Raw genomic sequence first — 12,237 nt, 5'->3', positions numbered from 1 at the left:
ACATTGGCAGTAGAATGGCCTTACTGAACAGCTCAGTGACTTTCAACGTGACACCGTCATAGAATGGGACCTTTCCAACAAGTCAGTTTGTCAAATTTCTACCCTGCTAGAGCTGCCCCGATCAACTGTAAGTGCTGTTATTGTGAAGTGGAAACGTCTAGGAGCATCAATGGGTCAGCCGCGAAGCGGTAGGCCACACAAGCTCACAGAACGAGACCGCCGAGTGCTGAAGCGTAAATATCGTCTGTCCTCAGTTGCAACACTCACTACCTAGTTCCAAAGTGCCTCTGGAAGCAATGTCAGCACAATAACTGTTCGTCGGGAGCTTCATGAAATGGGTTTCCATGGCTGAGCAGCCGCACACAAGTGTAAGATCACCATGTGCAATGCCAACCGTTGGCTGGAGTGGTGTAAAGCTCGCCAGAGTCGGACTGCCAGATGGTGAAGCGTGGTTCATCACTCCGGAGAACACGTTTCCACTGCTCCAACTCTGTGTTCTCCGGAGTGATGAACCACGCTTCACCATCTGGCAGTCCGACTCTGGAGCAGTGGAAACGTGTTCTCCGGAGTGATGCACCACGCTTCACCATCTGACAGTCCGACTCTGGAGCAGTGGAAACGTGTTCTCCGGAGTGATGCACCACGCTTCACCATCTGGCAGTCCGACTCTGGAGCAGTGGAAACGTGTTCTCCGGAGTGATGCACCACGCTTCACCATCTGGCAGTCCGACTCTGGAGCAGTGGAAACGTGTTCTCCGGAGTGATGCACCACGCTTCACCATCTGGCAGTCCGACTCTGGAGCAGTGGAAACGTTTTCTCCGGAGTGATGCACCACGCTTCACCATCTGGCAGTCCGATGGACAAATCTGAGTGTGGCGGATGCCAGGAGAACCCTACCTGCCCCAATGCATAGTGCCAACTGTAAAGTTCGGTGGAGGAGGAATAATGGTATGGGGCTGTTTTTCATGGTTCAGGCCCTTTAGTTCCAGTGAAGGGAAATCAACACTACAGCATACAATTACATTCTAGACAATTATCTGCTTCCAACTTTGTGGCAACAGTTTGGCGAAGGCCCTTTCCTGTTTCAGCATGACAATGCCCCCATGCACAAAGCGAGGTCCATGGTTTGTCGAGATTGGTGTGGAAGAACTTGACTGGCCTGCACAGAGCCCTGACCCCAACCCCATCGAACACCTTGGGGATGAATTGGAACACCGACTGTGAGCCAGGCCTAATCGCCCAACATCAGTGCCCCACCTCACTGATGCTCTATTGGCTGAATGGAAGCAAGCCCCTGCAGCAATGTTCCAACATCTAGTGGAAAGCTTTCCTAGAAGAGTGGAGGATGTTATAGCAGCAAATGGGGGACCAACTCCATATTAATTCCCATGATGTTGGAATGAGATGTTCGACGAGCAGGTGTCCACATACTTTTGGTCATGTAACGTACCTCTGTAATATACTGTTATACACTGTGTGTGTGTCTGTGTATGTGTGTGTATGTACTGTTATTGTCTCATACCGTGTAAATCCCTATGTCTTGTCAATTAACCATCAAATAAAGAAAATGGTTTGGAACATAAATAATTTTTTGAGAATTTTGATCTTTCCACACTATTCTTACAGATATTTAAAAGTAATTTAATTTATCATTTGAAAACAGGAAATTCCTGTAAAATTATGTAAGCAAAATATATAACATCTCCAGATGGAAGTTCATTCATATTGTTTTTATCTGCACAGCAAAGTTCAAAATACCGTGTAGGGTAGAAGTACAAGCCGACATTAAAGAATGTAAGAAAAATGTATTGGAACTTACCTGCATTTCAGGTTTACTCTGTGTGCTATTCCCATGTGGCTGGTTACAATGTTATTTATGTGGGACACTGGGATACAGTGCTTTCATAAAGTACTCATACACGTTGACTTATTCCACCTTTTGACAAATGGGGGGCGGCAGTGACCAGCAATCTTCAAGTCTTTCCACAGATGTTCAATGGGATTCAAGTCTGGGCTTTGGCTGGGCCATTCAAGGACTTTCACATTCTTGTTCTGAAGCCATTCCAGTGTTGCTTTAGGTGTATGCTTGGGGTCATTGTCCTGTTGGAACGTAAATCTTCACCCCCCAGTCTAGGATTGTTTGTACTTTGAAGTAGGTTCTCATCAAGGATTTGCCTGCATTTGGCTCCATTCATTGTTCCTTCTATCCTTACCAGTCACCCAATACCTGCTGCTGAAAAGCATCCCCATAGCATGATGCTGCCACCACCATGCTTCACAATAGGGATGGTGTTAGATTGGTGATGAGCTGTGCCTGGTTTTCTCCACTTTGCATTCAAGCCAAAGAGTTAAATTTGTCTCATCAAATCACAAAATATTTTGCCTTATGATCTCAAAGTCTTTCACATGCCTTTTTGCAAACACCAGGAGTGCTGTCAAGTGCCTTTTTCTCTTGAGTGGCTTCTCTCTGGCCACTCACCCATAAATCCCAGATTGGTGAAGTGCTGTAGAGACTGTTGTCGTTCTGTCAGGTTCTCCCACCTCAGCCAAGGAACTCTGTAGTTCTGTCAGAGTGGTCATTGGGTTCATGGTCACCTCCCTGACCAAGGTCCTTCTTGCCCAGATGGTCAGTTTGGTCTGGCGGCCAGCTCTAGGCAGAGTCTGGAAAGTTCCATATTTTTCCCATGTCCTAATGATGGAGACCACTGTGCTCTTGGAAACGTTCAACACTCTAGAAAAAGTTTTTACCCTTCCCCAGATATGACTCATCACAATTCTATCTCAGCGATCTACGGACAGTTCCTTGGACTTCATGGTATAGTTTCTGCTCTGACATGCACTGTCAACTGTGGGACTTATATAGACAGGTGTGGTTCTTTCTAAATCATGACAAAACAATTGAATTTGCCACAGGTGGACTTCATTCATGTTGTAGTGACATCTCAAGGATGATCAAAGGAAATTAGATACACCTGAGCTCAATTTGGAGTGTCATAGCAAAGGGGTGTGAATACTTATGTAAATATATATTTATGTATTTCATTTTAAATATATTTGAAAAAAAGATCTAACAACATGTTTTCCCTTTGTCATTATGGGGTATTATGTGTGTATATGTGTGATAATTGTTGTTGTTATTATTATTATTTTTAATTCAGGCTGTAACATAACAAAACTGGAATAAGTCAAGGGGTATGAATACTTTCTGAAGGTAGCTATGGTTGAGTGATTGAGGCGTCCTTCAGTTAGAGAGTGACTTTTCCTCAGGGAGACATAGTGACAAACGTCAGACTGGAAAAACCCTGGAAACAATGTCTTACGCACACACACCATTCTGAATATATCGCTCAATGATAGTAGGACTTCCTGACTCTGTCGCAGAATCAGGGTCCTGCGTGAGTTGAATCATGGGAAACGTGTGTGTGTGTCTTAAATTCCAATTCCCAATCATCCCCTTACTCAGCTAATAAAGCCCTGCATCTATCACTCACACTCATAGACACCGTTCTTAGACCTAGCATGCCCCTTCCCCTGTGGGAATTATCCTGATCTTAAAATAGCGGAAGTCCTTTTTCAGGAGTTTTGCTACGGTGAGAAGAAATGTCCCTCTCATAGTGTTAGGCTGTCTAGTGCTACAGCATTTTGATTAATCTCTTCTGAGCTCTGTTATCAACGACTATATGACTGCAAACACAAAGACACACACACACACACACACACACACACACACACACACACACACACACACACACACACACACACACACACACACACACACACACACACACACACACACACACACACACACACACACACACACACACACACACACACACACACACACACAACCTCCATCTAGACGCACACACTGTGCTCATGCTGTGATGAATCTCCTCTGTGCAGGGCGGTGAAAGGGAGAACACTTCTCATATCATTAAGCTTTAGTAATGGTCCCCATGCAGTGAACCCTCTGGCACGGTGACTCTCACTCTGCTGGCTAACTAGCCTGCTATGGGCTGGGGAGGGATGGAGAGAGCAAGCACTAGATGGCCAGGTCGGAAGGGACATAAATGGCCATACAATTGACTATTAACTGCACACTCTATTTACTGGAAGCACAGTGCAGTTCACCAGGCTGAATTCTAATATGTTCTTGCCCTGCAAACTGCTCTGGATGAGTGCATACATTAATATATAGTCCCACGCTGTTGCACCACAAGACAACTAAATTGTCACCCTGTGTGTATGTATTTTTAGATCAGTGTGTGCATACAGTACCGGTCAAAAGTTTGGAAACACCTACTCATTCAAGGGTTTTTCATTATTTTTTACTATTTTCTACATTGAAATAACACATATGGAATCTACTAGAAAGTAAAAAAGTGTTAAACAAGTCTAAATATATTTTATATTAGCAATTCTTCAATGTAGCCACCATTTGCCTTGATGACAGCTTTGCACACTCTTGGCATTCTCTCAACCAGCTTCATGAGGTAGTCACCTGGAATGCATTTCAATTGACAGGTGTGCCTTGTTAAAAGTTCATTTGTGGAATTTATTTCCTTCTTAACACGCTTGAGCCAATCAGTTGTGTTGTGACAAGGTAAGGGTGGTATACAGAAGATAGCCCTATTTGGTAAAAGACCAAGTCCATGTTATGGCAAGAACGGCTCAAACAAGCAAAGAGAAACGACAGTCCATCATTACTTTACGACATGAAGGCCAGTCAATTCTGAAAATTTCAAGAATGTTGATAGTTTCTTCAAGTGCAGTCACAAAAACCATGAAGTGCTATGATTAAACTGGCTCTCATGAGGACCGCCACAGGAAAGGAAGACCCAGTTACCTCTGCTGCAGAGGATAAGTTCATTAGAGTTACCATTCTCAGAAATTGCAACCCAAATATATGCTTTACAGAGTGTAAGTAACAGACACATCTCAACATCAACTGTTCAGAGGGAACTGCGTGAATCAGGCCTTCATGGTCGAATTCCTGCAAAGAAAACACTACTTAAGGACACCAATAATAAGAAGAGACTTGCTTGGGCCAAGAAACAAGAGCATTGGACATTAGACCAGTGGAAATCTGTCCAAATTTGAGATTTATGGTTCCAACTGCAGTGTCTTTGTGAGACGCAGAGTAGGTGAACGGATGATCTCCGCATGAGTGGTTCCCACCGTGAAGCATGGAGGAAGAGGTGTTATGGTGTGGGGGTGCTTTGCTGGTGACACGGTCAGTGATTTATTTAGAATTCAAGGCACACTTAACCGTCATGGCTACCACACCATTGTGCAGCGATACACCAACCCATCGGGTTTGCGCTTAGTGGGACTATCATTTGTTTTTCAACAGGACAATGACCCAACACACCTCCAGGCTGTGTAAGGGCTATTTGACCAAGAAGGAGAGCGATGCAGTGCTGCATCAGATGACCTGGCCTCCACAATCCCCCAACCTCAACCCAATTGATATAGTTTGGGATGAGTTGAACCACAGAGTGAAGGAAAAGCAGCCAACAATTGCTCAGCATATCAAATCAAATCAAATTTATTTATATAGCCCTTCTTACATCAGCTGATATCACAAAGTGCTGTACAGAAACCCAGCCTAAAACCCCAAACAGCAAGCAATGCAGGTGTAGAAGCACATGTGGAAAGTCCTTTTGTGGGACTGTTGGAAAAGCATTCCAGGTGAAGCTGGTAGAGAGAATGCCAAGAGTTTGCAAAGCTGTCATCAAGGCAAACGGTGGCTACTTTGAAGAATCTGAAATATAAAATATATTTGTATATGTTTAACACTTTTTTGGTTACTACATGACTCCATATGTGTTAGTTCATAGTGTTGATGAATTCAACATTATTATACTACAATGTAGAAAATAGTAAAAATAAATTAAAACCGTTGAATGAGTAGGTGTGTCCAAACTTTTGACTGGTACTGTACGTGAGTGTGTGAGCGTGTGTGTTTGTGTGGAATGCATGTGTGCATGTGCGTGTGTGTGTGTTCTTTCATGCTCGCGCGTTTGTGAACCAGGGTTCCAGAGCCCTGGGCTGAGTGCTGAGATCATGCTTCATACACATGGGCTGCCTCCCAAATAGCACCATGCGTATTCCCTTTATAGTTTACTTTTGTGCAGGACCCATAAGGACCCATAAGGCTACATACTGTAGGGTATTAGGCTGCCGTTTGGGACAGAGACATGCTGCTTGCTTGGTGTGTAGGTTTAGCCACCGACAGGGAGCTCAGTAGATCACCTTTCTCTGACAGCTCTCTTAAATGTCCTTGGCAGACCCCCCCCCCTTTTCCCCATCCTCTCTCCCTCCATTCACCTCTTCCCTCCCTCCATCCATCCGGCCCAGCCTGGATGCTGCCATATTTCTCTCTTTCTCTCTCCCACTCTTTCTGCACTCTCTCTTCACCCCTTTATACCTCTCGCTCTCTCTCTCTCGCTCTCTCTCTTTATCCTTGAAATTCCTCCTGTGCAATGCCTATATTCTTATCAGTAAAGTAATACAACAATTTGGAATACTGTAGGTGTAGATGCACCTTGCTAATATTGAGTTGCACCCCATTTTGCCCTCAGAGCAGCCTGAATTTGTAGGGGCATGGACTCTACAAGGTGTCGAAAGCATTCCACAGGGATGTTGGCCCATGTTGACGTCAGTGCTTCCCACAGTTGTGTCAAGTTGGCTGGATGTCCTTTGGGTGGTGGACCATTCTTGATACACATGGGAAACTGTTGAGCGTGAAAAACACAACAGCGCTGGAGTTGTACCGGTACCCCCTGTATATAGCCCCGCTATTGTTATTTACTGCTGCTCTTTAATTATTTGTTATTCTTATCTCATACTTTTTTTTGTGTATTTTCTTAAAACTGCATTGTTGGTTAAGGGCTTGTAAGTAAGCATTTCACTGTAAGGTCTACACCTGTTTTATTCCGCGCATGTGACAAATAAAATGTGATTTTATTTCAAACGTTCTTGGCACACTCAAACCGGTGCGATGTCACATTATCCCAGGCCTGGGCAAGGGGACGTATGCGGCCCGCGACCTGATTCAATACTGCCCGCGGAATCATGCTCAGATCACATAAAGAATTTGCGATAGTAAAGTTCTGAAAAATGTATCTGTTATTCAAATTAAAAGCCCAATGAATTATCGCCTTTGTGTAATGATTTAACTCCCACTACTTGTGGGACATTTATTTTGAAGGCACGTATAAATAACAACTGTACAAGGACAGACAGTGACTGACAAGCTGACACACACGTCACAGTTACAAATAGTAGCTAGCTAGAAATTGCGCAAAAATTACTTTTTCAAAGATTTTCAAAGAAAAGGAAAGTAGACAATGAATGTAGGGTGTTCCAGCAAGAGTGGACATCGAAATATTTCTATATTGAGGTATCAGGGAAAGCTGTGTGCTTAGTGTGCAAAGAGAGCATCGCTGTCTTGAAAGACTGCAACTTGTCCCGACACTTCCAGACGAAGTATGCAGAGAAATATATGAATATGTCTTGTGAGCAGAGGGCAAATTCATCGAAAGAGTTGCTTTCTCAGTTGCAAAAGCAGCAAGGACTTTTCACAAAACTGCATTCAGCAAACAACGGAATTGCGAGACCTAGCTGTGTACTGTCCCACAAAATTGCTAAACATAGCAAGCCATTCGTTGAGGGCGAACTCATTAAAGAATGTTTAATTGAGTAGTTTACATGTAATGTTGAGCTCTCTCTCTTGTGTTTTTGTGCATACCCGTTAACAAGAGTTCTGTCCGTGTTGCTGAATGCACAGTGTACTTTTCCCTCTGTGTAGTTCATTGCATGTTTAATATTGAAAATACCTACCAAAAGGAGAACATGGATGTGGTTTATTTCTGTGCATGTTAAAAAAGTTAAATAAGTAGCATATCTGGACGTGATTTACAGTAGATATATCTGTCAACACAGTCATACACATTATGTATAATCCTGTAATATGATTCTGGCCCGCTATGGCAAAAATATATTCTAATGTGGCCTTCCATGGAAAATAATTGCCCAGGCCTGCCTTATAGCATGCCCCATTCAAAGGCACTTAAAAATGTTGTCTTGCCGATTCACCCTCTGAATGGCACACATACACAATCCATGTCTCAATTGTCTTACGCCTTAAAAATCCTTCTTTAATCTGTTTCCTCCATCTACACTGATTTAAGTGGATTTAACAAGTGACATCAATAAGGGATCATAGCTTTCATTTGTATTCACCTGGTCAAGCTATATCATAGAAAGAGCAGGTGTTCCTAACGTTTTGTACACTCAGTGTATATAGACAACTTCTAAACATCCGACCAACAAGGAAAAGTACAAGAACCAGGACATAAATCCTATCGAAGAAAAAATATTTGTTTGCCAATCTCTCTCTCTGAACAAAATGTCCCCTCAAAATAATATTTAATATTTTTTACATCATGCGGTTTTGTACACACTCTCTCGCACCTCTATCAATCAGGTTTTTAATTTAATGTATGAATATGTGATTTATGTAGCTGGGGCAGATAGTATAAATCTATTGTGTGGAGAGCGCTGATGTTCCTGTATTGATTGACCATCTTAATAGTGTTTGTTGTTTATTGCTGATCCCGGCAAATAAAGCAAATAAATAGTTCAGATTGAGCTCACTCACAATGATGATCAGTAGTATGGAGGGAGGGAGACAGAGAGGGAGGGATTTGGAACAAGGTAGGGAGAGGGAGGACAGATATGCAACAAGGCAAGGAGAGGGAGGGAGGGAAAGAGAGAGAAAGAGAGAGAGAGGGTCTTGTATGGAGGATGTAGTCTGTTCAGTGAGTGCGCGCTTTGCTGATGCACACAGCTATAGGACAAGACATGAGCAACAGCTCGAGGGGTGCGAAGCCAGGGTGAGCCATGGCTCAGCACCCCTAGAGCAGTTTGTATATGTTAAGTGCCCTGCTCAAGGGCACAATAGCAGGAGATGGCATCTAGAATTTTATGCCAGTGCTATGAGGACTACTGGACTGACCTACATTTTTGGCCTGATCTGCTCCTATATATTTTTGCGTTTGAAAAACATTTGATTTTAACATTTGATTGACAGCTCAGTGTATTGTATGCTTAAGGACACACCGTGTCCAATGTGGACCCATAGGCGTGCCCACACACACACACACACACACACACACACACACACACACACACACACACACACACACACACACACACACACACACACACACACACACACACACACACACACACACACACACACACACACACACACACACACACACATACACATACACATACACACACACACACAAACACATACACAGTCTCCAACCCAAGGCCTAAATCAGATCACTCAGATTCTTATTCTCAGAGTTATTTCTATTACCGGTGAATTTGTCAAATCAATGAGAAAATCTAGCCATTGTTATTGCTCAGTGTCTGTGCTTTTCAGAAGAATTGTGACAAATGAAAGTTGTCTTGACAGTCAGTTAGTTAGAGAAGAGAAAAGTTAAGAGAGCTTTCTTTGAGACATACTGTGGTGTGTCATGTTAAATAAATGAAATAAGGAAACCCTGAGAACTACAAGTGATAGTCTTTAGTTAATGCATTGACCTGAAATTATCCGCAATAGATAAAAGAGGGAATATAAATTGCATTAGCTTATGTAACAATGATTTAAAATTGCCCTTGTGTGTAAGGCACAAGGCCTACATTTCATATTTCACTGCTCCTTTCCGCACAGCACTTAGAAGTGGCCTTAGGTACAGCTGTAGGATCAGTTTATTCTCCCTATTTAAGTGTTGTAATCATTTGGGGGGAAAGTGCAAAACTGACCTTAGATCGGTCTAGGGGCGACTTCATTCTACACACACGTATCTACACACTTACACAGACACTCATAAGCACATGCACACGCACACACGCACACGCATACATACACACCACACACACACACACACACAAACACACCTAAAAGTAGGGAGGGGAACACACAATAAATCAGGACAATTACTCGTCATGTCTCTCAAAGAATGCTTACGCCCCTGGCTAAAACAAACAGAACTTCCCATCCCCATTTCCCTAAGACAGAGCAGGCTGTCACCCTACTGTCGCTGCTGTAGCTACCTCTCCCCCCTGCCACCCTCCCTCCTCCACCCACCTACCCTCCCTCTGTGGCGCTACCACATTAACAGTTGATCGATCCTGAATACGAGAGAATGGGAAACGAGAAGAAAATGAAGGGATGTGTCCATCTCCGGTGAAGGGAGGTGTGGTGGACGGGGGTCAGATCAAACGGTGACACAATCCGGATGTTAAGACTAAGGCAGGAAGATGGGGAGTCTGGAGGCCGGAGGCTGAGGGGAATGCTGAGGGGGGAGGGGCTGGGGGGGGTTGAGGTGGGGATGCAGGGAGGTGTGTGTTTCGCAGACGTTGACGGATCTTGGCAATCTCACGCTAGTCTCCGCCACTCTATCAGGCGAGGAGCGTTAACATTAGCTGTCAATATCATCAGCCGGGGGTCGGCTAGGGCTGAGAGATACACCGGTTTAGTAACACTCAGTTACTGTGGGGTTTTCTATACTACATACACCTGCCATGCTAGGGCTGAGATACACAAAGCTAACACTGCTCAGATACTGTGGGGTTTTCTATACTACATACACCTGCCATGCTAGGGCTGAGATACACAAAGCTAACACTGCTCAGATACTGTGGGGTTTTCTATACTGTCTGCCAGGCAAAGGAACAGAAATACAGAGGTAATGGGTTTGAATCTGGACTCGTCATTTCAGGTGATTTGCTGTAATGCTGGTTTAGCCAAGGCCACATTTGTTGACTGTAAAAGGCTTTTTATGAGACTGTCTGCTAAATGACTGCAATGTACCATTCCTTATATACCGTAATATAAGTATGCACATGATCGAAGCACCGCAGCAGAGCATTATATTTCACAGCGAATGCTGCAGAAAACGTGAACTCCTTCATAGGCGACTGTTACGTCCGCCCGCACACACAGCTGGCTGTTTAAACTTGTCTGAAAACAGACTATACTATATCTGTCACGTCCTGACCAGTGAAAAGGGTCATTTTGCCATAGTAGTATGATCAGGGCGTGGCAGGGGCATTGGTTTGTGTGTTTTGGGGTTGGTTTGTTTCTAGGGGAATTTGTTCTAGTTTTCTGTTTCTATGTTTCATTTTCCATGTGTGGTTGGTGGATGTCAGTTGGTGTGGTTGGTGGGTTCCACGATGCTTTGTGGGTGTCAGTTGTTGATGTGTGCAAGGGTCCCTGGTTCGAGCCCAGGTTGGGGCGAAGAGAGGGACGGAACCTACACTGTTACATTGATGCTGCTGACCCGGATCATTGGTTGCTGCGGAAAAGGAGGAGGTCAAAAGGGGGGTGAGTGTAACCGATGTGAAATGGCTAGTTAGTTAGCGGTGGTGTGCGCTAATAGCGTTTCAATCAGTGACGTCACTCGCTCTGAGACCTGAAGTGGTTGTTCCCCTTGCGTTGCAAGGGCCGCGGCTTTTGTGGCGCGATGGGTAACGATGCTTCGTTACCCATCCGCAGCAACCAATGATCCGGGTCAACAGCATCAATGTAACAGTGTAGGTTCCGTCCCTCTCTTCGCCCCAACCTGGGCTCGAACCAGGGACCCTTGCACACATCAACAACTGACACCCACGACACATCGTTACCCATCGCGCCACAAAAGCCACGGCCCTTGCAACGCAAGGGGAACAACCACTTCAGGTCTCAGAGCGAGTGACGTCACTGATTGAAACGCTATTAGCGCGCACCACCGCTAACTAACTAGCCATTTCACATCAGTTACACTCACCCCCCTTTTGACCTCCTCCTTTTCCGCAGCAACCAATGATCCGGGTCACAGCACCAATGTAACAGTGTAGGTTCCGTCCCTCTCTTCGCCCCAACCTGGGCTTGAACCAGGGACCCTTGCACACATCAACAACTGACACCCACGAAGCATCGTTACCCATCGCACCACGAAAGCCGCGGCCCTTGCAGCGCAAGTGGAACAACCACCTCAGGTCTCAGAGCGAGTGACGTCACTGATTGAAACGCTATTAGCGCGCACCACCGCTAACTAACTAGCCATTTCACAAATGGTTACATACACATTGGCAGTTTGAAGTGAGTCAAATCAATTTTTTTTTGCATATACAATTCAAATCTCATATTTTTCCTGTAGTCTGAACAGCCAAAA

This window comes from Salmo salar, chromosome ssa01 (assembly GCF_905237065.1).
Source record: "Salmo salar chromosome ssa01, Ssal_v3.1, whole genome shotgun sequence".
In the NCBI taxonomy this organism is placed as follows: Eukaryota; Metazoa; Chordata; class Actinopteri; order Salmoniformes; family Salmonidae; genus Salmo; species Salmo salar.
The sequence above is the reverse complement of the archived record's forward strand: the minus strand, read 5'-3'. Positions refer to the sequence as shown.